The 26,629-nt window shown below is 39.8% G+C and overlaps 2 protein-coding genes across 10 annotated transcripts in view; one reads left to right on the top strand and one right to left on the bottom strand.

Annotated features, from left to right (window-relative positions):
- Positions 1-21,154, bottom strand: part of BBX (BBX high mobility group box domain containing) — a 280,074-nt gene extending 258,920 nt beyond the window's left edge. For 5 of the 9 annotated variants that reach the window (XM_068546792.1, XM_068546806.1, XM_068546805.1 and 2 more), the window contains exons 1-2: positions 21,029-21,154; positions 17,715-17,786 (exon numbers count right to left, since the gene is read on the bottom strand). The gene's annotated coding sequence lies outside the window, so the exon portion shown is untranslated. Of the gene's footprint in view, positions 1-17,714; positions 17,787-18,654; positions 18,676-20,302; positions 20,379-20,496; positions 20,629-20,888; positions 20,939-21,028 lie in introns of those variants that run through there. The other 4 variants (XM_068546791.1, XM_068546794.1, XM_068546793.1 and 1 more) reach the window with 4 other exon arrangements.
- Positions 20,791-26,629, top strand: part of LOC137766472 (uncharacterized) — a 738,098-nt gene continuing 732,259 nt past the window's right edge. Inside the window, exon 1 of the mRNA XM_068546810.1 lies at positions 20,791-20,962. The gene's annotated coding sequence lies outside the window, so the exon portion shown is untranslated. The remainder of the gene's footprint in view (positions 20,963-26,629) is intronic.

Raw genomic sequence — 26,629 nt, forward strand, 5'->3', positions numbered from 1 at the left:
TTTTTTCTGATTCACACAAAGAAGCAGAAGATGCCAATGCAGCTGCTGGGACTACATAGCTCTTATTCTCTGGAAATTCCGGGCTGGAGGATGGCAGGTGAACTCCGAGAAGCAATGCTTTGATAAGGCATTACAGGCTTCCTCCCTGGACTGCAGAAAAGAGGTTAATTTCTCCCAAATGAAACACAGAAATACAAACCTTGAAAATATTATCGAGGGTCTTAATTCACCAATGTTTGTGCACATGCATTTGAGGGGATTCAGTCAGAGATACAAGGTATGTGGTCACTATGTTTCACTACAGTAGTTTCTTAATAAGGCCACCATGAGGCGTCGCAGTACACAAATCTTTCACAACTAAATCTGTTAGGGTTTAAAAACTTCTTTCTCCTGATCAACAGCTTTATACTTTCTTGGAGAGAACAAAATCTAACAGCCCTAGAATAACTTCAATGGCTCTTTCGCTTAAGATTAGGATGAGCTGCTATAAGGCTGAGATGGTTTTTCCTAAGACCAGACTGTAATAAACTTATGCATTTGATAAACTGGCATGCCGTTTAACAATGTGTTATTGTTTTGCACATTCTTCCTGTTTTCACAGGACACAGGGAACACCAAAGCCATGTATCTGTTAGATACCAAAATTATGTTATACTACTAAATAACTTAGAAGTCAAGTAGCACGATAATAAAATACTTTCAAAGTTAATATGTATGCTGTATTACATACAGCTCTACTGTAACAATACATTATTTTCGTTCTTTAATGTTTTTAACCATTTATGAACAACACACCAAAAAAAGTCACATATTCCTGCTGTGAAAATGGCGCCATCAATGGACTAAAAATATTTTCTACACCATTTTGGAGCTAAGCAGATTTCTCTAGCAAAACACCAAATCAGAAGTCTTAGGTCTTGGTTCCAGCTCTGCCACTCACATGGCCTGGGTCCCAGTTCCTTAATCTGGGCCTTGCTTTCTTCAAATTTAAAATGATGGATTACAGGCTTGCAAGATCATCTGCAATGTCCCTTCTAGAGCTCAAATTCTACTATTCTCTTTGAATGTAAATTATCTGAATTCTGGGACTTCCCTGGCAGTCCAGTGGTATAAGAATCCACGATTCCACCGCAGGGGGCACGGTTCAATCCCTGGTCGAGGAACTAAGATCCCACATGCAGTGCAGTGAGGCCAAGAAAAAAAAGATTATAACATTAAAAAAAAAAAAAAATTATCTTAATTCCAAAACTGTTTTCTTTTTTATATTTGCAGCACGATCTTATTAAAAAAAAACACACACACAGAGATTTCACCTCTTAGAATACTATATAATACTACCTTTTTTAACTTTAGAAGTTTACCATATGCTTGGTATGATTTAAGAAATAATTAACAAGCAAATGTGAATATGGCAATGTGTTCGACAAAGAAGAGGTACTTTTATCCTGGGCCGGAACCTCAACGTTACAATTCAACAGGAGTCAAGACGGGTACAGGGCACTACGCAGTGGTACAAAGGCCGTGCCGGCAGCACAAGAGGCAGTGTGAGGGAGAGAGTGAGTAGGAGCGTGGCCTCCTTAGAATGAGCTGGAATGGAATGCCAGCTCCACCACTTACCGGAAGAATGACCTTGGGCAAGCTGCCGAGCCTCTGAGACTCAATTCCCTCATCTAAAATGGAGATGGTAATTCCTCCCTCACAGGCTGTTTCAAGGTGGAAAGAGAGGGACCACTGGATTCAACTGCTTAAAAACTGAGGGTGGGGAGGAACTCTACCTAATTATCCTCATGATTTTTATTTTCATACCTCATTTTAAATGAAAAGCCAAAGTAACGTTCACAGTTTCTAACCCCTTCCATCTGTATACGCTTTCTTCAATAAACACATGCTCTGGCTTTTCTTCAAATTGTGATTCTTCAAACTTCTTTATCCATTAATACTACACCGTGTCCCAGAGTTGGTATAAATATTCAAAATCAAATTATGAAAATTAAACTGGAACAAAAGGAATCTGTAGAAATAAATATTTTAAATAAATTTCTTTTGTGTCAGACCTTAAATCTATTAAACAAAAACAAGGTTTGGGAGATCTAATGCAATCAATCTTTTATCATTCTCCCACAGTACAATTAAGTAGGCCTCTTTACTCTTAGGGAACTTTGAATTAAGATCCTAACAAAACTTTTCTACTATGTAAAATATGAGTTGAATAATTGATCCTGTCGTTATTTTTGGATAGAAATATCTTCTCTTGCAAAGTTGGCAGCAGTGCCATATTGAATTCTCTAACTGGCCTGTGAAAAGTTCCTTTTCTACAGAGTGCCAAGTTAAAATGCCTTTTAAATTTAAAAAGAAAAAAACTTTAGCACTTCCCATCACTTCTTTGAAAACACCAGTTGATATCGCATTATAATATATGTCCTAGAAATGGTTGTAGCTTAGATATTCAGATATCAATTCGTATTTTCCAATTAATTTTCATTATAGTTTCAGAAATATGTCTCACAGGAAAAAAAATGGCCCCAACACATAATCCAAATCTCACTTAAGAATCCTAATATACACTTCAAAGCACATTCTTTGTCCGTGTGTGGTCGCTATGCATTTAATTTTCCACCACAAGCTGTAAAAACGTTAAGTCAAATGGACAATCGTTCCACATGATCTGAGAACACTTATTTAAATACACAAATAGATTTAAATACACCAGAAATTTAGGGCCCATTCCACTGACATTTTATAGCCCACAGGACATTGACAATTGAACAACCATATTGTCTATGCCACTGCCATTCCAGGTATTTACAATAAGTTATCAGGTTGAAAGTAAGAAAAGAAAAAAAAAAAATCTTAGTTTAAATAAGATAAATTCTGCTCTTCACCGTGGGCAGTTCTCTTGAGGAATGGCCAGAATACAGGGTTTTTTGTCTCAGGGGAGCTACTGCAAACTCAGTAACTTGGGTCCAGCCACTTGACAACGTTGAACCTCTTTCCTCATCTGAAAAAATGGGAATAATGATACCCTCCTATCTACTTCACAGCATAAAGAGCAAACAAGATGTCAGTGAAATCACAGTGTAAACTCTAGATTGCAATAACAAGTGTAACACATATATTACTCTTGTGCCTTTAAGGGTGACAAACTTACAATAAAGAAAGATTTGACGACTTAATGACCAAAAGGATGAGAGCAAAGAAGTGTTAACAGTTTAAGTCTTTATTTGGAGACTATGCTAAAGCTGCAGGAGGGCTCTCAGAGGAAGTTTTTATTCAGCTCTAGGAAGCTTGGGCAGACTAAACTGTTTTTGTAAGGGCAAAGGGGAACTCGCTGTGCTTACTACAAGACATCAGAAATGCAAATTAGAGCATAGTAATTTATTAATTGTGCAGATGTGAAACTGCTTTAAATAAACATGCCCTAAATGAGACTGAACTGTAGAGGGGGTATGGGGGTACCTGTCTTGACTGGTGTGTCAGAGCCAAAGAAGGATGCCTTCGTCTGGCCAGCTTCTAAAGGAGAGAGCTATGCCATAGCTGCTTCTCAGGGGAAATGTTTGTTCTCCCCAACTCTGACAACACTCAATAAAATGCATGACAGGTTTATTTTATGACCACAAAACTAGAATTTTTACCACCTTTTAAAGAGGAAGTCTGAATAAGAAAATTCCAAAAATAGGAGGAAAAATACAAACTACCTTGTTTTATTTATTTGTAAATAAATTCAGTCCTAATTGAAATAGTATACATAAGGGTGATCCATGACATATTGCCAGCATTAGCGATGAGGGAAGAAGGTATAGGATGATAGCTTATAAAAAATAATTCTATCACAAACCCCATTTTCTTCATTGATAATGTGTCGATAGAAGTATGTTAATAATGACATTTAAATAAACAGCTAAATATGATTTGGCAGTTGTGGTCACCAGAGCACCTCTGTGCAGGCAATACTGCCAAGGCTTAAAACCATGTCTGCATATGAGGTAATCCCAGAATCGTTGGCTTTGCTTCAATCAGGGCAGGATTCATTTACAGGTCTCTGATCTTTACACTAATCCATTCCTGTACCTTGCAGAATCTCCTATATCTAGTACACTGCATAAAACAGAGCAATTCAACATAAATGAATCAGACACCTACTATACTCTTCTACAAACTGTGGGTACAAAGATAAGTAAAATCCAGATCTTACTGCTTAAGAGGGACACAGTTTTTAAGATCTGAGGCTACCAAAGCCATTCCTCTGAGATGTTCTTACTAACACTGTGACCCCCTCCCCCCATTGGCTGTATTTTTCTGCCTACTGATAGCCAGTCTATCTCCATATACTGTCCTGCTCTTGGGGACCTCCTGGAATTTACCTTTTCATGCCCATCTACGGCCTCTGGCAGATCCCTCATGCTGAGCTACACACTGTCCACACCCTTAACTCAGTCAACCAATATTTTTTGAGTCCCTACACTTTTATAGGTATGGGAGATACAGCAACAAACAAAAATTATCTCTATTCTTATCAGATCCCTCATGCTGAGCTAGACTCTGTCCTCATCCCTACAAACTAGCCTAATTCTGCCTATTCATTCAACAGTATCCACTGCACTCCTACCATGATCTAGGTGCTGAGGATACAGCAGTAAGCAAAACAAAGTCCTTGAGCTCATGGAATTTATGGAAATTTGGTGTGACACTGCCCAATTTTGACCTATGGTCTCCAAAATGGGGTTCTTGAGCCCCAAAACATGAATAAGACTTAGCCCACTGGAGTAGGTAAGAAGGAAATAATATAATTTTTCTCTACATTCAATTTATTTTTTATTTCTAAGCATTTATATTTTATTACATTAAATAATATATTAATAGCCCAGTATACGTAAGTTATAAATAAATGTACAGATATTGAAGATATATGCTCCAATTCTTTTACTGAAGGGAATAGCACTTAAAAAGTCCGGAGACCATTGGCTTGGATGATGACATAACTGCAGGGAACTGTTTGGCCAAGATGGGGTTAGCCTGGGCTTTCCAATAGCCTGGTTCATTTTTCTCTGATAGACTCAAGTAAGCATTTTGGCAAGGATGCCTAAACATTAAGCTAAACAACCAAAGTTCACGTCCATCCCAATTTCCCTCCCTAATTATCTCCTAACAACAATATACTCATCATCCCTGTGTCCCATGGATATTATAGCATCTTTATTTTCTATTCCACATTTGGTATGTGTGTGTCATTACGATACTAGAAACAACCTGAAGCCAAAGCTATTACCATTTTATTCTGCAAGCCCCAGAATTCCTAATCCAGCTTTACACATAATGGGTAGTCAACAAACACATGCTGTATAAAATAAAGACAACTGAATATATGGAACCCAGAATTACCAAACGGATATGATAGAGGCCAGTCATTTGCTTTACCAAAGGTTGCTGTCCTTCATAATGATCAGTACCGTATCCCTTTAAGCAGCTCCCCTCTGTGTAACTTTACAGATCACTGATTACTATTAGGACCTGGCAATGGTAAAGCTTCAAGTAACCACTGCTAATTGAAGATCAATTAGAAATACATATGAAATGTTCTGAAATTATAGTTTGTCAATAAGAATACATAGTTACTTTTGAAAAACTAAATAAGTCAAAACTTTTCAGGAAAACATCTTTAACGATGAAAAGTACCAATCACCCTAATACTTAAGACCTATATATTAGACTTCATGATCATCTAGCTGTATTTGAAATATATGTCAGGAATGATATATATTGTTACCTTAAAAAATATTAAAGAAATAAAATCCACCACTGATTCATGATCACAGTTCCTTATGTAGTAAACTCACCACTACGTGTGTGAGACCAGATCCTCAGATGTATAACTCTACGCCCATTCCTCAAGACCCATTCCCAAGACCTTTCAAGCTACAGAAGGCTTTTGTATGGATTTAAATTTATGCAGAGGCTGTATGTAGAAAATCATTAAAACTTTTTAAAACCCTGGGCCTTACAACAAATCCGAACATGTTGTCTGGGACAACTAAGAATGTATAGCACCAAATGAGACAAGAATGCATATCCATATACAAAATTTATAAAGAAATTCATTATTACCATGAGGACTGGTAAATAAGATCCGAATAACTCTACTTCCATGATGCCAAACAGCCCCGTGACAGAGAACAGAAGAAAGACTAACAAACCACTCTTCTGTGTGTCTCCATTCCTCTTTGCTTCTTTAATGTAAACATTAGGGTCATTATCAATGTTGTGAGCTTATGAAGAAATATTTTCCCAGATCAGTTTCTTCCTTATGATTTCACTTACGAATGTATTTGCTTGTTATTAAAGCACCCAGGGTTGGCATCTGGAACACTGAGCATTTTAGAAACAAAGTTTTAATCTAAACTGTGTTGATGTCCAGAAATGACCAGTCAAAAGGGAGCCATAAATAAAACTGGGTGAAAATGCATACATTCTGAGGCGTAATAAACATAAAAGTCATGATTTTAAAAAGCGATACTGAAGGTCTGATCAAGTCAAAGGGAAATCCAAAGACCAGAACCCAGATTACTAAACATAAAAGAGAAAGAGGACCAAACTCATGTGTGCCCTCCAGGTCATGGCTTTCTAAGCCATGAGAGAAACCACAGCTGTAAATACAGGTTGAAAACAGCCTGGAAAACCTGAAAATTGCTTGATGGAAGCACTGGGCATAATTTTTAATCTATAATCTCTCATGGATAGAAAAGTACATTTTTACCTCTTTAGAATCTCACGTGTGTTTAATAACTGGCCTTGAGATCTTATTAGAATATATATTTCTAACTAGTATAATTTAAGTAAGAATAAGTGTTAGCTATAGTAGTTTATAATATTTTTATTGGAATGTGAACACAGTTCAAACTTATTCTGTTCACTATACTTTTAACACGATTTGGAATACAGTATGTGGAATCCTCAAACCCTTCCCTTTACTTCAAAAGTGTTGTCATTACAGATTGTGACATTAATAGCAATAAATAAAAAAGTAAAAATAAATAAAAAGGAAGTCCAAAACTCTTGAATGAAACATAAAATATAAATTGAAAACTTCATCAAAAAAAAAAAAATCACTGGCTTTTGAAATAGACTAAAAGCAAAAAGAATGTACTAATAAGTAAATAAAACCAAATCAGGGTTAAAAGTCTAATTTTTAAATCCACTCCAGTGCTTGGGCCAAATTAGTTTACAACCCTAATGACAATTAGGACAAATACAGTGCCACAGGAAGAAACCCCTGCTGTATTTCAATGTCAGCTCCTACGTTGGAATTAGCCAGTTTTCTAGTGGTTTTTACTCAGTACTATTTTAGGCCATATCTGTTAGAACAATTAGCACAGAAGAATTTATATTATGTATATTTACATCTGCTGGACTTTTCCAGCCAGTAGAAGACACTTACTTTGAGGATAAGGGTTGTTCTAGACTCATCTTTTATATCCTCAAAGTTTAAATCAGCATCAATACACTGTAAGTACCTAATCCATGACCAGTGAATTAAATCAGTAGTAGTTTTTGCTACCTGAATCTCACCTACACTTGACCAAATTATTTAACATGCAAAATGGTCTTTGAACATGACCCAAGAAAGCAAGTCAAAAGAAAAGTGCCAGATGCCATAAAACGTACTCAGTTTACCAGCCTACCTGAATGAGAACAGTATGGAAGTGGTTTATTGCGGGGGGATGAGAGACAAGAAATGGAAGCCTGACACCCCCCGGGCAAAGCATCATGCAGCTAGACCCATGCAAGAGCACTCTTCGTAAGATCATCATCCACAAAAGCTACTTTGCCAAAATAGAAAAATACCCTATTTCTATGTTTCATGGATCAGGGAAAAAGAAAAGCCATTTAAAAAGAACAAACTTTTTATCTTCTGTATCTGAATTAGGCTCTGACTTTGCTGAATTTGCAAAGAAAAGAGAACTTAATTTCAGATGAATAGGGCTCTTAGTACAAAAAAAGCAATGTGTTACTTTATATTTTTTAAATGATTTGCTACTTGTATAGAAATGTGTAATTTATAAAATCTTTTCTACTTATCATAGCAGAAATAAGTTTCTTAGGTAAAATAAATCAAAAGTACCCACAGACCACTTTGAAAACTGGTAACTTTTGATTAACTCTCTAATCCATGTTTGCTCCTTAGACACTCTGAAATGAAGTCTATGAATCTGCTTATTAATTTCTTCCACAAACACTGAATTTCTTTTCAAAGCAAATGCCAGAAAACTATTTTATAACACTATCCATGTTAAATTGTTAAATTCCTTTTGTAAAATATATTCAAAGTACCAGAGTAAAAACATATAGAATATTCAGTGAGAAAAACTCCTCATGATGAATGATGATTGCTACTGACATACCAGAGGAATTAATAAGTAGTGAAACCAGTAACTGTTATTAGACATTTCTGTACTAGATATACCAAACAGAAAGAAAGTTCACTAAATATAAATTTATAAACTAAGTTTGAAGCCGGTTTTGTCTTTGACTGTGACCTCACAGATGAAAACTGACAGCTGGCCCCAGCTCAGAGACTTTCTCGTCTACCTCTCTTAAGATTGATAGAGAACGGTGTTCCAAGCCCTATCACTTCAAAATGAACACGATTTCTCTTTTGGGAGAAAGAAAAATTGGAGGGAATTCTTGGCTAAAAGTTGCCTCAAAACTTTCATTTCTAACCTTTTGGAATGTGGTCCTCAAGGCAGGTAAATACAAAACAAGCCCAGGAGACGGTGGCACTGCAGACAGGCATTCTAAGCCTGGCACAGTCACTTGCTAGCTGTGTGACCTCAGACAAACTACTTAACCTAAGACTTAGTTTCCTCTTCATTAAAACAGGGTCACCTCTCATCAGAAAGTTGTTGTGAAAAACAAACGAAGTAGTAAAAATAAAACTTGTATTGATACTTCACAAGGCAGCCCTCAGTCCAAACATCTTTCTCCCGAGGGGTACAGCTCGGGGGCACAGCATCTGACTGCAAATTATCTTTCTCCCTTCCTCCCAAAGAGAAATACTATTTGGGCAACTCTTCTAAAAACTGCTTTCAATTTTCCCTTAAATATAAATGAAACCATGTAATCACACTATCACCTTAAAAGACTAAAATGATTGGATAAGGAATTTACTTCATAAAAACAACAGGTGCCTTTACTTCACATAGCCCTGCTAAAGGCTCCACACAATCCCTTCCTAACTGACACGTATGTAGGGACTGTGTAAGTCTCCAATTCATATATCAACAACTTCATTATATGCGTAGGGATGAATACTAAAAGGACTCAAAAACTACAAACAAATCTTTAAAATCAAATAATGGTAAATAAAACAAAAAGTTCAACCCCACATTCCCATTCTCAGACATTTCTAGGCAGTATCCCAGATGCACATTAGTGAATACAATAATTAGCTGAGAGAAACAGGACAGAGAGATAAAAGGGGAGGGGAGGGAGGAGAGGGAAGGAAGAATGGGAGAGAATGAAAAAAATGGTAACTTCAGTAACTCAAAATATAATCAGAGTTTGACAGCTGGGTGTAGAGAATTATTTTCTCATTTTGTTACATGCTCCACCACATTTCCTTTGCAGTCAATGAGAACTCTACCCTTGGGTGAGTTTTGAGAGGTGCACCAAAAGCTGGAAAACAAGTCAGCATTTTTTATTATTAAAAGAATCAGCACTGCTAATAAGACTCCCTCTGAATTACTCAATCTGTAGCTTTCCTACACCAAAGGATGTAGTCAAATCAACAAATAATAAAAGACAAAACACTTTCTTTAGCCATTAACAGTTTTAATCTACTAAATGAAGACTGATTTAAGTCTTACCATAACAATAGTTCAGATACAGCTATTACTTTATTCCTAGGGTGTCATATAGACTCTTCCTCACATCATACTTTTCAATTTTTTTAGTGGTTTTTATAGGAAATTAGAAGTACAGATGAAAGATCTTAACTCAGCATTTCACAGTTATCTAATTATTGAAAATAAAGATACCTAGAACCTCTATAAAACAATACAACCCAGAAACATTCTCACCTGAGAGGGGACCAAATTTGCAGAAAACATTTTCTATTTTTACTTTTCTGATAGAAGGAAACATGCAAGTAGCAAAGTAATAAAGGAAATATAACCCCTTCATGAAACTTCTCCTAAGAGTAAAATATAATGAAAGTAACCTAAATTTTGTTCACCATTATGAGAAATGTTCAACATGGTAGAAACTTCAAACGTTACAGCTATCAGGGTGTTTGTGTTTGTTTAACAAAACTAAAAATTACAACAACCAAAAAAGAATCACAATGTCAAAATGGATAGACGAGGTTCAACTAGTGTGTGTATGTGTGTTTAAGCGTTCCTTATCAAAATTAGCAAGAGGATTTTCATTGAGTTAAATGGGTAGGAATACCAGATAATTTCACGCTGTGGACTAAGGAAGTTAATACAATAGGATCACAATCCCTTATACGAAACCCTTAGGTCCAATGCTTCAGATTTTTGTGGGCTTTAAAAAGGTCAGATGGAGCATATAGTATATTTTATGTAACATTCCTAGTCCAATCTAGGATAGGGCCTCATAATCAACCATACTACTTACTACTTCTACAGCAAAATATGTGAATGTTCTAAGTGGGCTTTAAAAACTATTTTAAACAGGTCCATGACACTCTGGGTCAGGTTTTGCCACCAAGTGAGTTCTGATGTCAAACTTTTGGAGGAACAAAAACTTTTTAGTTTTTCAGAGATTTTTTTAGATAGAGGATTGTGAATGTATATCCAATACCACTACAGATCAAGATACAAAGACAGTTTATTTATTTATTAGAGATAAAAAAGTATGGCAAATTAAAATTTAGCGAAGTAGGAAGATGTTCCTGGCAAATCTATCCTTACAAGTTAGGAAATACAGGGAATTCCCTGGTGGTCCAGTGGTTAGGACTCCACGCTCTCATTGCCAAGGGCCTGGGTTCAATCCCTGGCTGAGGAACTAAGATCCTGCAAACCGCACAGTGTAGCCAAAAAAATTAATTAACTACTTAATTAATTTTTTTAAAAAAGTTATAAAAAACAAAGTTATTTAATTTTAATTTATTCAAATAAAGTAAATGAACATTGAGACTACTTAAAAATGTCTATGATAGAAGCAGTGAGTATTCAAGTTTGAGAACCCTGGTACTTGCAGTCTTTTGTACTTCCTTTGCACTTAACCACAGGTTGCATTTCCCCTGGCTTTTGATTTTCACATTGTTCAAGATTTCAGGGATTTGGAGTATTTCCCATTCATCTTCTCCTTAGTTTGTCCCTCTTTTTTATTTAAGTGCCATTTTGCGCGATGTAATTTGTTACGCACTTCGGATATAATGCTTCTCAATCTTCATGCCTTGACACAAAGGTAAGTTTTAACTGGTTGTGAGGAGTGCCCCCAAGTAATTAGTTATGAAAAGTTAAGGTACCACAGTTTATAAAGGATTTTACATGTGTATATATGGGTGTATTTAAGGTTTTCATCATAATAACATCACTCTTGCTTGTATTCTGATATACTTTCTTGATAGGGAAAGAAGTGGCTTTATCACACAGTGAACTACCTATAAAACCGACTGCACGGAACTTCCCTGGTGGTCCAGTGGTAAAGAATCCGCCTTCCAAGACAGGGGATGCGGGTTCAATCCCTGGTCAGGTAACTAAGATCCCACATGCCACGGAGCAATTAAGCCCAAGTGCCGCAACTACTGAACTTGCACGCCTCAACTAGAGAGCCTGCATCCGCAAATTACAGAGCCCACACGCCCTGGAGCTTGCGAGCCACAGCTAGAGAAGAGAAAACCTGCATGCAAGCCACAACTAGAGAGAAGCCCGTGCGCCTCAACGAAAGATCCCTCATGCCTCAGTGAAGATCCCGACTACCACAACTAAGACCCGAGGCAGCCAAAAATAAAATAAAATAAATAAATAAATAATAAATCTTAAAAAAAAAAACTGCATAATTTATCTATGTCTATAACCAGGGAAATCATAGTGTCCCATGCATAAACATTAGTCGCATGTGTCATGGTAGAAAAGAGAATTGACGCTCTAAGACATTCCAAGATGTATCAAAGTCACCAGAGGGAATGTCCAGTGCTGTCAACTAACCGCTCTGAATTGTGTACCGTCCTGTGCTATATCTTTTTAAAGAGGTGGGAGAATCATTGCCCCAACCTGAAGGAGCACTGTACTTAAATGTGGCATGCCTCAGTTGTTTTTTTCTTTTTTTCCTCCTGGTTATTCTTATTATTTCCTTCAGTAACAACTTGTTTGTCCAGCACCTCACATCCAGTTAAAAATGCACCAGTGTTTCATGATATCAGAGTTGAAAATTACTTTGGAGGAAACAAAAATTAAAAGGCACAGCCTTGTGAAATTTCAAACTTAGTGGGAGTTGGGGTGAGATGAGATATACTGAATAACTATAAATCATATACTATTGAGCACTGACTGTGGATAAGGGTCATTACAGACATTATTGTCTTATGTAATTCGCATTCTGCTGCATGGTAAATATTAAGAGGCCCTTCTGCACATATGATAATGGAAGTTCATTCTGAAGTGACATGCCCAAAGTCCCTCAGCTTATAAGCTAGAGAGGCAGCAAGAGTGAAACCCAGGGCTCTTTGGCTGCAAAGCCTCTGCTCTCTGTACTATACCTGCTACTATGGGACATCTACAGAGTGCAATGAGGGCCCTCTGAGTATTGTAAACATGCTGACTGAAATATAGCCACAGAATCTTGAGGCTCTGGAAGAGACCTTAGCAGTAAATGAACTCTAAGCCCACATTCAAGTATGTGACTCCATTCAATCTTTAGCCATCAGTCCCTAACACCAGAGTTCCTCAAAATATGTCAGAGGACTTCACACCCGCTTCAGAATCACTGCAGTACCGTTAAAATGCACATTCCTGGGCCCTATCCCAGACACACTGAATCAGAATATGAGGATGGGGCCTGGGAGATTCCATATTTTGCAAGCAAAACTGGTGTTTTTTAAATTGTAAGTCATAAAATAAATTTAGTGAATGACACCCTGTATTTTTTTTTTGATAAAATTGTTTGGAACAGATTAGATTTATAAAGATTAGATAGGAATAGAAAACATTAGAGCACTGCTGTTAGTACTGTTTCAGGAAACTTTCGTTCCAGGTTTTTTTATGTGGATTGGAACATAAAAGGTATTTCTAACCATAGACCTCAAAAACATTTGAGAAATACAGCTGCTTTAAACAACTTTTACCCTCATTCTTATTTGTCCTTTGAAATAAGTTATCAACCTTTTTCTTAATTATTCCCTTTACAAAATATCCAAACTTCTATGTCTTTTTCAGGATCGCAGTTATTCCAATCCAGGAGTTTCTGTTTTATTCCCTGATCTTTTCACCCAAGGGCTACATTTGACTATTGGTTTAATTATTTAATCAATATTTTACAATATTTTTCATTTTTCTAAGATTTCATAAAATCCAATTCATTCTTATTAATTTTTACTTTGTATTTTACACAACCTCCTCACTCTCTGAAGTTATTTTACTATCTAGATCCTGGAGCTGACTCACATATTTTAACTTATTAAGTTTATATTTTGGAAGGTGTGTCAATGCTTCATGGTCTATATTTAATCCTTTAAGTCTTTCATTCCCTTAGTCTTTCATTTTCTATTATATATACTATTAGACAGAATTCTTTACTGGCTTGTCTTCTTTTGAATTTCCGTTGTGTAACTGGTTCTTTTTTCAATTTTCACTTTATCTTTTTCTTTGAAAGAAAAAAAAAAAAAAAAAAAGGAAAGAAAACAATCCCCATTAAGACATGAGGATTTTCTGGGTATATCTTTACAGTTATGATGTCCTGGCATTTTAAGAAACTATAATTGCCTTCTAAGGGATAATATGAACACATATGAATGTTGAGTGAAGCTGAACTCAAAAAGTGCTTTCCTCAGGTGTGACTTAAAATACAGAAATCTCTACAATTCGACACAGTATGTGATGACTGCCCCTGAGGTAGTACAAACCCACTGACGGAATTACGCAGAATCTTCAAGCTGGAAGAATGTCCATTCACTCATTAGCCTTAGTCCTTACCACCTCTGGAGCAGTGTTTCTCAAAGGGTAGCCTGAGGACCTCCTGCAACCAATTTACTTGGGGCACATGATAAAAATGAAGCAGTGGGACTTCCCTGGTGGTGCAGTGGTTAAGAATCCGCCTGCCAATGCAGGGGACATGGGTTCGAGCCCTGGTCCGGGAAGATCCCACATGCTGCAGAGCAACTAAGCCCGCACGCCACAACTACTTGAGCCTGCGCTCTAGAGCTCGAGAGCCACAACTACTGAGCCTGTGCTCTAGAGCTCGAGAGCCACAACTACTGAGCCTGTGCTCTAGAGCTCGAGAGCCACAACTACTGAGCCTGTGCTCTAGAGCTCAAGAGCCACAACTACTGAAGCCCACGCGCCTAGAGCCCCTGCTCCGCAACAAGAGAAGACACCGCAATGAGAAGCCCGTGCACCGCAACAAAGAGCAGCCCCCGCTCGCCGCAACTAGAGAAAGCCCGCGTGCAGCAATGAAGACCCACCGCAGCCAAAAATAAACTAATTAATTAATTTTTTTAAAAAGTGAGGCAGTGAAATTACAATGTTTTTATAATTTGGGTTTGTTTTCATTTCATAGTGAGAGGAAGGAAGCTGACTAAAATTACAGGAGAGATACCACTCAGACCTATTTTAAAAGGTGTCCTTGGTGGTGAAATGTTGAAAAACAAGGTGGATTTCAAACTACGAGTTCAAGAAAAGTGTCTTCTTCTTAAGATAAATACTTGCTTAAGTTTAAATTTTAAAATATAGGTATGCCACACTGGTGGTGATGCAATATGACAAAATTAACTGCCTATATTTAGTAATTCAGAACATTTAAAAACACAATCTTAAACATTTCTGCACTCTTGCAAGAGACTAATAATTTCAGGGATTTCTGTTAGTACAGCAAAAACAGGCATATCTATAATGAGGCTATTTTCAAAAAGTTCTTTTAATAGGGTTGAACTGTGAAGTCTTTATTACTTCTATTAGAGATTTCTAATATTAAAGTAATTGATATTCATGGTAAGATCCCATTAAAACTATGGCCCTTGCTTTACCCATGCTCTTTATGAAATGTAGGAAAACGTAAACATTAGGTATATTGGCTGATGATTAATAATTAGAAATTATGTTTGTAATTTTACTGAAAATATGGCTGTATAAATACTTTAGCTGATGAATTAGATTTTCATGAGTTGTGCCACATTTTAAGGCTGTTGTTCCTTCTTTAACTATATACAAAAAACATTATCAATTACATAGTTACTTATAGCACAAGCAAACCATAATTATATGTTCATCCTAGCTTTCACTCAAAGCTATGTTATAAATTCAATGTCTAAACAAATCTGTTCCAATGGATAAAGTTATAAAGATCAGGTCTATAAAGTCAAAGACGGTATACACTTTTCAAGTTGTATAGCAGAGCTATATATACATTAAAAGCAGAGCTACCTCACAAACTCCTAAACCTGGAACTTTTTTAAAAAATTTGGATATAAAGATCAAGGTGGATATAAAAAAAAGAAAGGTGTCAAAATTTCAAAATTGGTTAGTATCTTAGTCCCTAGGGGAAGATTCTACCTAAAACCGCCACAGTACCTCCAAAGACGTACCACTAAGAAATAACATAGATGAACCCCCTTGTCAATAGCTAGCTTTAAATGTGAAATGCAAATTAAGACTTCAGCTTCAGAACTTAATAGAGATATGCAGAATAATAAAATGAGAAGTTTGAAAACTCTTGTCAATGTAGAAGCAAAACCTTTATCTAAAATCTTACTTTGAAAATTAAGCCTCAAATCTAATAAATACATTTTAGATGCAAATAACTTGTAATTCATTGTCGGCGTGACTTTTAAAATCACTACTTCAAATTTTATACTATAAAAACTACTCTGACTTCAAAGACCAAGACTTTTCTTGAAAACATTGTTTTAATGAAGCAGTTATTTGATATCTCAAAGAAATGCAAGAGCTCATCAGATCGCTTTTATTCTGGAAATTACCTATTCCCATTTTAATTTTTGAATTGGTCAAATATATTTCCATGGGGAAAGAACTAGCATTAAAAGTTTGCTCCAGTGAACAAAATAACGTGCCTCACATGTATAAATGTGGTGTTCTTTAGTAATCAGGAATGCATTTTGAATACTCTTGCCATATGTTCAAAAATGAAAAACTTCTCTTGCAAAGAAGCTTTAAAAAAAAAAAAAATCAAAGACGCTGAAATCCACATATTTTGGTGTGCACTAAATTCATCTTACAGACCCATCTCATTCTGACCACTCCAATTGGCCTGCTATGCATGTGACATATTAGGAGGCTCTTCTATCTGAAATAACACGATATTTTACATTCCATTAAAAAATGCTGGACACAGAGCTTCTATTATATATCATCTAAGGTTCTCAGCAATGTCAAAGTACATTTTGCTACCATATAGAAACTACCAGAAAGGCCTGGTCTTCAAAACTCAATTCCTCTCAATACTAAGACAATCTTTTAGTAACATACACAATATGCCAGCAAGCCAGGAAACAAAATAAGGTCCCTTTTCTTTTTCTTTTATGGAAAACTGAATTCAAGTCCATTTTCATTCACAAAATACAGTCTGTCTTCATTATGGTAATATTACAAAGCACCAAAGCTGATTTACACAATTTCGTACAACCAGTTTTCTTAACGTATCAGCAACTTAGAGTACCCGAGGTGTTTCTGACAATGGAGGGGCAAAATTACACATTGGTTTTCTGCAGTTTGGTCTCACCATGAGGCTTTCAAATGTTAAACCCTCAGTTTTCACCCAGAGGGTTACTTCTCACAACCAGACTTTTTAGGCACTTATTGTCCCACACGTTATTTCACCAACTTTTCCATTTGGGAGGCATATATCTGAAAAAGGCACTTAGTGTCAGATTTCAAAGTTGCTATTTATTATATATACAGACTGTTAAAATGCACTCAATTTCTCCAAATATATAAATTTTGACAAAAATTACTATCAATTAGGACAGTTATTTGCCTTTTGAATCAAGCTGGTACACTAAATGCTAGATTTACTATATTGCCCCGTCCGCCCTCTCCCCACTACAAAGGTAACTGACACAAACAGCAAAAGTTCCCTAAGAAAAGAGAGCCCAGGAAAGAGTAAGCAAATGTCAGTCACTGTAATTTAGAGGGGTCTTCTGAGCAATGATTCCTTGGGTTTTTAATAATTCTCTCTACTCACAAGCTACAATCTTCCTACAGTATTATCTAGCATTAAATTTCCTAGGCCTTCAACTCTATGTGAAATTTTATTATCAATTAAAAAAGATAAGTTTTCAAATGACACTTACTTGCAGGAAAATGCGAAATGCACATTTAAACTATCTTAAAATAATAATAACCATAGCTGAATTGTAAATACTAGAAATCATAAATTGACTTCTGCTATGGGAAACTCAGCAAGACAAGTTTCTGGGGTGCTGCAAACCCAGTAAGGCATCTTCTTACGTGTACAGTAAGGACCCTTATGTCATTACTAATACCATCCAGCTTCCCTGTATGAAGAGTTTGCATACTTACCCAGGAAGGCAAATGGAAAGTACACAGGGAGGAAGATGAACTGCAGCAAAGCCTTTGTCATATGATAGTGACCTATAAAGTATCAAATAAAGGTACATCATCAGTATGGTAGAGCTTTACAATTGAGTCCCAACTCCTGCAACATCTATGAAGGAAGGACCCCGAAACCCAGGAGTCCAGCTCCCCACCAACCCCTGCTTCTCACCATCCCCACCTCTACGCTCGAACTGTGGGGCAATAAAGGCAAAGAAGCTCCCTGTATTCAAAGGGCAGAGGCTGAGGGGAGGGTAGCCCAGCTGGCATTCTAGGGTGTCTCCAGCACACTTGCCCCCTACTCCCGGTATGTACAAGGCAGTTGATCCATCCTGCAAACCCAAAACCCACATCGTGATCATTCATCAACTTGCACAAGTGATCGCCGCCCCCAGGACAAATGCACCAGGAACCAAATCATGGCAATCGATAGGCAGTCCGAGCCTCCCCGTGCCCAGGAGCCGGCCGGAGGTAGCAGGGCGACGGCAGCAGATCCAGCAGATCCAGGTAGCGCAGCCCTCAGCCCTGCAGACCTGGGCGGCCACAAATGTCGCCCCAACGCCCGGCCCCGGTCACAATCCCGAGATTGGAGATCGGAACCGAGTGGGGAAACACATTCACCAGAGCCCCCGGCGTCAAGTGCAGGGCCACCAGGTCTTCGAGGTCGGGGTGGGGGGAGCTGGAAAACGGAGAGGGAGGAAGGGAGCGAGGGATCCCACCCCGGCTTTGTTGCTGGTCACCATCAAGTTTGCATCTTAGTACAAAATGTCGATCTTTAAGGCTGACAAGACAGAGGCAGAGGGAGAAAGAGAAAGGGAATAGAGTCCATCTTGCTTTGGGGAAGAGGGGGGAGAAAAAAAAATGAAGTGCAAAGCCCACACTCCGGGCGTAAAAGTCTGCTAAACACCTTTCCATAACGGAGGAGCAACGAGTGGGGTGTCCCCGTCCCCGTGCCCGCTCGAACTGGCGGCGGTCTGGACAGAAAACACCTCCTCCCTCTCCTCCTCTTCCTCCTCCTTCCCCTCCTCCTCCTCCTCCTCCTCCCTCCCCTCCCTCTCCTCCTCCTCCCGCGGGCCCCGGCGAAGATCCCGCCGCCACCGCCGCTGCCTCCGCTGCCCCCCGGGGAGGCACTGCCGCTCCGCCCGGCGCTGCCATTCCGGGCTTGGACCGCGCGGCGCGCGTGGGGCCGGGAGAGGGGTGGCCGCGCGGAGACGTCCGCGCCGGGGACCCCCTGCGCCCCCTCGCCGCGGGCTGGCTACAAAAGTCGCGCGAGCCGAGGTGGCGGCGGCGCGCAGAAGAGGCGCGCGTGGGGGCCCCACGTCGCGAGTGGGCAACCCCAGGGGATGGCGAAGAACGCCCCTCCCCGCGCGGGGAAAGTACCCCGGTCCGCGGCAGCCCGGCGTCCGCGGCCGGGAGACGAGAACTGGACGTGTCATTAGCAGGACAGGCAATGGTTTCAAAGCCCCAGGCCAATGACCATCAGCAGAGGCAGAGCTCGCTCCGTCCCCATCCCCCATCACCTCCACCCACCTTCCCTTTCGTACCCCCCCACCTCCACCCCACCTCGCGAAACTTTTCGGCGAGATCCACCTGGACTAATTTGTCCTCAGACAGTTAAAATATTGACTGGACCCTACACACCGGCAGGGAAGGGGAATGCACGCTTTATTATCCTTTCTACCGAAAGGAAAGCAAAAAATAGCTTCTCTCTCCGTCTCTCCCTCTCCCCCCCCCCTCCCTGTCGTACATGTTGTGTCTTAGCTTTTTGCATCGTTTCGTTTTACCTTCCTCATTTAGCTGAAATGATCGCGGATTATTTCACACATAAACGTGTTCCAGATTCCTGGATTCAGGGTCCTTGTAAATTACAGGACTCGGGTTTGGTCTCAGTTACATTAAGTTTCATACAATACCAAAAAATTAAAAAATAATAATAATAAATTGCTGAGGGTGAGCGAGCGAGACGAGGTGGAGGAGGAAAAGAAACCTCGAGTCTGATTTCTGTAATTTACTAGCGACCCGGATCGCAGCAAATAACAGTGTAACACGAGTGTGGCTTAAGAGGGCTGGGGAGCTCTTTCTAGAGGCATCGACCCCATCCCCGGATAAAGGATCTGCAAGTTTTCTGTCATCGCGACCATGCAATGCCATCACTTACCTTCAGAAATAAGACTTTAAACAGCCAAGGCCTTCCTCCTCCCCTCCACCACCACCACCCCCCCGCCAGCTTCGCTCTCTCCACCTTAAACTTATTGACACAACATAATCCCACATTCAAGCAAAATCCTGACACAGCCTCCCTCCTCCTCTTCCCCCTCCTCTCTTCCCTCCCGTTCTCTCGTTCGCTCTCCCTCTCGTCCTCTCCGGTTTTCTCTCGCTCTCTCTCTTGCCCTCACCCCCCGCCCCCGCCGGCTTTCCCTCCCTCTTCTCTCTCCCCTTCTCCCTCGCCCTCTTCCCCCTCTCCCCCTATTCTTCCTCCTAGCCACTCTGGCACTAAAACAGCACTTTCTCTACTCGCCGCGCATTTGGTTAGGGGTGGGGGGGTGAGAGGGCACCGATCTCCGGGGCCGGAACACCCAAATCCCAACTCTCCAGATGAACGAGCAACTGGGCTGCTGTTCCCGGTCACCGACGCAGACGAAACGTTCGATAAATCCACTGAGGGCTGGCTCCTTGTACCTTCCTCCCCTGCCCCGACTCCCCAGGCCCCACCTCCCCGGCAGCCGAGCCCAGGCTGGGCTCCACGTACTTTCGCCGAGATGAAGTTTGGGGCTCCCCAGGCGGCCAAGAGCCGCCCGCCGGCGTGAGGGCTCTGTTGTTGTTTTCCTCGGGCTGCTCCTGCCCGCGCCGCGGCTCCCGTGCCCCTCTCGGGCGGCGCTGCCTGTGTGCCGAGAGGTGCTGGTTGCAAACGCAGCCTGGCACCGGCTGGCCTACTACTCCCCAGCCCGGCCCCCAGCCTCCCGCCCGCAGGGCACTGCCTTCGCGCCCCCCGCTCGCCGCCGGCGCGGCCGCGGCGACCCTCGCCCCCGACCTCTCCCGACCCAAAGTTTTGGCGGAGGGGTAAAGTGCCCGGGGAGCGGGCCGGCTGGCGGCGGCTCCGGACGCGCGGGGTTCCCTCCGTCTTCCTCAAGTCCAGCCTACCGGCTGCCGCCACAGCCGCCGCCGCCGCTGCTCCTGCCGCGGAGTCCTTGGGGCTGCAGCCCGGCGGCTCGCAAGTGAGTAGGAAAACAGAAAGTGCGGGGAGAGCGCCCGGGAAGGGCTGGGGATGGGGGGGCGCTTACCTCGCGGGCTCGCCGGGCGCGAGGGCGTGTGTGTGGCTCGCCCTCAGCGGCCAGTCAGGGGTTCTCTATGGGAAAGTGGAGAGAGAGGAGCTCGCGGAGCCGCTCTGCCTCCGCTTCACTGTACACTGCTCCACATACAGTACATGCAGCCAGGAGAGACTGAAAACACTCATTTTATATAAGGCAGCCTGCCATTGGCCCGCTCCGTGATGGACAGGCCGCGCGGCCAAACAGAAGGCCCGTTACACCCAAACACACGCACACATACACACATTTTACAGAGACACACAAAGATCATCACATTTTCTAATGTTCGGGACCTGTAGACAGTAGGAGAGGACAGGTAGAGAGGCCCAGCAGAGTGGGTTGCGAGCGAAAAACCCTGTCTGCACCAAGTTGCAAGGCTTGAAACTGGTGTCCTTTTGACTTGGGAGGGTTATAGTAATAAACTACAACTCCACTGGATATGGAAGTGAGGGGTTTTTTTTTTCTTTTTTTTTTTTTTTAATCGTTGCCTTGTGGTGCCCCATGGAAGAGGCGTGCATTGTGTTATGATTTTACAGCCTGACCTGGCTAACAAGTGGCCAGGAAAGGCTTTTATCAGCTTGGATTTCTTTTGTCAATGGGTTAACTATCACATAGGCCAAAACAGTGCGAGATAAGTTTATTAGGACCGTAAGCACTGAGGTTGTTAGTGCTTCATTCGTAGGTAAATTGAGAAAAATCAACACAACAATACACAGAAACAAAGATAAACATTTTGCTGAAATAGCCACTCTACTTTTAGCTGGTCAGAGGACTGCAGATCACCTGCGTGGGCATACAAACAGTGCTGTAAAGTAGAATAAGTCATGGAAGATCGGCTATTGACCCCTTTCCTTAAAAACAGGCCTTTTGAATCAATATATGCAAGATTTATATTTTGCATATTATATATATATTTACTTTCCATATTTCACATCATATGTGAACATCACATGTTGGTTGACTTTGGGAGATGGAAAACCCAAGGGCTCTTCTTTCTGATTTTTTTTCTGTGATGCGTCTTTGACAGATTATATTTGACAGTCCTATATAAGCAAGTCAACAGATTGCTGGGAAAAAAACATAGCTGGAAACTAAGAGGAATAAATTCTAGACCCAACTCTTAAACTCGCTAAACAATCTTGAGCAACTACTTTAGCCTCTTTAATGCCCAGATTTGGTTTGGGGTTTTGTTTTCATTTTTTCTTTTAAGGTTAAAATAAGAAGCTTCTCCCAGTTTTCCTTCACTAAATGTTTATTCAGCATCTACTGTGTACCAGGCATTATCGTAGGCCCTAGATGTTTTCTTACGGTTCTTTCTGATTTAAGAGTCTGTGAATTATTCTTAAACACAAACATTTTGAAGATTAAATAAACATCATGATTTTATGGCCTAGATGCGTAGCTTTAAAACTTAAAGGAAAGCTGGATAAGAGAACTTATTTCAAATCCCACTTTATTTCCTTGATGTTATCTTGAGATTTTTCTCTCACATCCATAAAGTTATCGAATGAGTGTGTATGTGCGTGTGTGCAAAAGACTGGGAACCAGAAACAGATACAGAGAAAATTTAAGTTTATGAAGTTTAGACAACAAACAGTGGTATTTAGAAATGTGATGTTTTGTTTATTTTTTAAAGGAAAATAATTTTTAAAAGGGAAAAGTATATAAAACCACAGCATTTTAAACTGATAATATTAAAGATTATATTAATGATGCTCTGCATTTAGTTGATGGAAGGAACAAAGTGTTCTTTATCCACATTACACACTGCTTTGAGATTGGTGCTAAGTATTGTTATCTCTATTTTATCCGTCAGAGAAATGGGATGGCTCAAGATTACACAGAATACCAGTGAAGAAGGAACTTAAACCCAGGACTCTTTAATACCCAACACAGGTTTTAAATAACTTGACAGTCCTTCCTTCCAAATGACAAACTTCAGGGACAAGAGACAGATAGAGGAAAAGCCAGAAAAACTTTCTCAGGATTTCACTGTTCTCTTTTTTGAAGAGGAAAAAAAAATCAGCACAAGTTGCTATATTTAATTGCTGAGTGAAGTGCTGTGAATTATTTGCTAGTATATTCATGTTATGAAAAATATGAAAGACCTGCCCATTCCCCACCCCTACCCCCAACCCCAGCCACAGGAAAACATTCTTTATTTCTTTATGGTCTCAAAGATTTTTTTTTTTGGTTTAAGTATACTTAGCTTAGCAGGATTATTTAGAGTTATATTTTCAAACTTTTAGATCACCCATTGCTATCAGTAAAATGTTTGAGTGAGTATCCTCAATATATGTATATCTCTGTATATGTTTTTTAAAATGTACCACTACATGGATATATTATTTATTATTACAAAGCGTGCAATCACAGAAACTAAATGAAAAAGCGTGAGATAAAAATAAAAGTTAAGGGAATTTCCTGGTGGTCCAGTGGTTAGGGCTCACCAGACCAGGTTCGATCCCTGGTCGGGGAACTAAGATCAGCAAGCCACATGGTGCAGCCAAAAATAAAATAAAATAGAAGTTAAATAAGAGTTTTAATATTTTCTCCCCACACTCCTATGATATAGTCTTATCACGTGCCCCAGGGTTTTTGTATTCGAGTTTGGAGACCTCTGACAGTACAAGGTACTAACTGACCAGGACTGACGCAAGGGAGCATGAAGAAGTGCATAGAAATGATTAGTTGCAAGTTATTACTGCTACTGGAAAACTGGTGGGTCCACAGAGCCTTTAGATTTGGATAACGGCACATTTTTTTAACACAAATTATATATTGGTGGTGTATTGGGCATTATGTGGCAGTATAAGCCATCATTCAGTACTCTGTTGCAGATCATTTATTGAGAAGGATCTATGTGCTAGGTAGGCACTGTGCATACCAGAATTTTGGAAAAGGAAAATTGCCTGTTCCTAGAAGTGATGGAATACAACTCCAGTCTCTTGTGTGATAGGTAAAGCCTGGCCACGAAGTAAGGAGAAGAGGCTTAGAACTAAATGTAATGTAGCACTTTACCATTTATCATTTAGGAAATACTTTTTAGAATTTTAATTATCTTATTTAAAAATAAATATCAAGAAATTTTAAATGCCAGTAGTGCCCCAAAATTAAAAATATGAAAAATCATAGCTTTCAGGGAGTTTATTTAATTTTTATAATGTAGGGTTATGAAAAGAAAAATAACCGTTGGTTTCCTGAGTAAAATGGCATTCAAAAGGGTCTCCAAGAAAGGGTTTTTCCTTTCTTGTTTTCACATTTGATGGTCAATCACAGGTTGAACTCATGGTTAGCATATTCCTCTTTTTCATGGCCTTGATTGTCCATTTTCTTAATTTCATTTTGAAATAAAATAATTTCAAAATAATTTGGGAAGAGTAAATTTAAATATATGTGTAAATGTGCACATACAAGTGTTTATGTGTACATGTGTATATATCTATAAACAACATTTTACTTCCTTATTTTACGTTATTTCTTTATTCAGTCCTATTTCAAATCCTGATTTCACCACTTCCTAACTGTGTAACCTTGGACAAATTCCTTGATTGGGCCAAGACTCAGTTTCCTAGTTTGTAGGATAACAAGAGAAACCATAAATGAAACAATCCATATAAAATGCTTAAACCTGGAACATACTGAACATTCAATACATATTATTTTTATCTTTCACACATACAAGCCAATACAGCTGCTTTACAGAATGTTTTCTAAGACTTAACCTTCACATCAAATGGAGCTTATAGAACTTGTTGCAACTTACTTGCCCAGTGTTTGCAATTTCCTTTTAGTCTGCATTCTACTAACTCCAGCATCTCTGCACATAAAAGGGATGTCAGCCTGATCCCAGGATAAAGCAAACATCTTATTGGGTGGCCATTATAAAGCACCTGAAAAGGCAAACTTGTAATAAATCATTCCTTGAAACAAGCCTTGCTTTGTGCATTGAAACTCTAGATAGTTGCAGAGAGGAGGGTCTGCCTTACATAACAATTTTTGACTTGTACTTGACCTTGCTGAGCTTCACTTTCTTTTCTCATATAAGAGAAAAATAGAGAAAATCACATCTCTTTCCCCAAGGCCAATGCAAAGGGACTAGAAATTAGAACTTGGACAGCTGGACCACTTCTCAGCACCAATGCAAAAATTCATAATCTTGAAGAGAACCAGCTTCTACTGGATCCCAGCAGAGTTGGGGGTAGAAAGAAAGAGGAAAACACCCTGCTTTCCTAGAGCAGTGCTAGCCAAATCATCTTGGAATTCCCTCTCTCCTGTGATCTTCTGTAGCATTTTATCTATATTACTCTTAAGGCATTCAAATGCCTTACCTTGTATTACATTATTTGTATGTTGATAGAGATCTCTATTTGATGGCAAACACCTTGAAGAAAATGATGTTTCATCCGTCAATTTGTTTTCCAGCAGTTGCTAGCACAATAGCCTGTACGTTGTCTAACATGTAACAGTAACTCAACAAAGATTTGTAAAACAAATGAACAAAACAAGCAAAAACAAACAAATAAAAAGACTGTAAATTTTAAAAAGAATCAGAGAGAATCGAGGGATGAGACAGGTGCCAGAGAACGTTGGGCGTCCCAGGTATATGGTGAACAGAACTTACATTATAGTCATCATAAGTTATACCCACATATTGTTTAAATTTTCTAAAGCACCTTTACATTTGAGATAGCTTGTCATACTCACTAAAATCCACGTGAGGTAGGTGAGACAGATAGAGGGAACTTCTTTTTAAAGATGAAAAAATTGAAGCAGGGGGATTTCCCTGGTGGCGCAGTGGTTAAGAATTCACCTGCCAATACAGGGGACAAGGGTTCGATCCCTGGTCCGGGAAGATCCCACATGCCGTGGAGCAACTAAGCCCGTTCACCACAACTACTGAGCCTGTGCTTTAGAGCCCTCGAGCCACAACTACTGAGCCCGTGTGCTGCAACTACTGAAGCCCACGCGCCTAGAGCCTGTGCTCCTCAACAAGAGAAGCCACCACAATGAGAAGCCCGTGCACCACACGGAAGAGTAGCCCCAGCTTGCCTCAACTAGAGAAAGCCCGCACGCAGCAACAAAGACCCAACGCAGCCAAAAATAATAAATAAATAAAATAAATAAATTTATTTTAAAAAATTGAAGCAGGGAAAGGTTAAATGATTCTCTCAATATTATACAGCCAGTAGCAGCGCTGGGGTAGTAGTAAGGTTCTAGACACCTAGTTCTGCAAGCTTTCTGCCTTAGGTAGCAGGCAGGGGAAGGGGGAGTTGCCAAGGCGTCACTTAAGAATCATACCATAAAAATAGTTCTCTAAGTGGATGATGATTTTACACTAATGGTTTTGATAATAAAGTCAGTAAGCACTAGCATTAGCATTAGACAGCCCTTCTAGCCACTGTCTCATTAGAAGCTTCAACAACATCCCGAACAGGGAAGGTATACTGTGACACATCCAGCTCTTGGGAACTCCTTTCTTCCCAAGACAATCTATTTCATCTTCTGATGGTTTTGACCACTACAGAGTTCTTCCAAATCTTTAACATACCTTCTCTCCTCCTAAAACATACC

This window comes from Eschrichtius robustus, chromosome 6, assembly GCF_028021215.1.
Source record: "Eschrichtius robustus isolate mEscRob2 chromosome 6, mEscRob2.pri, whole genome shotgun sequence".
NCBI lineage: Eukaryota > Metazoa > Chordata > Mammalia > Artiodactyla > Eschrichtiidae > Eschrichtius > Eschrichtius robustus.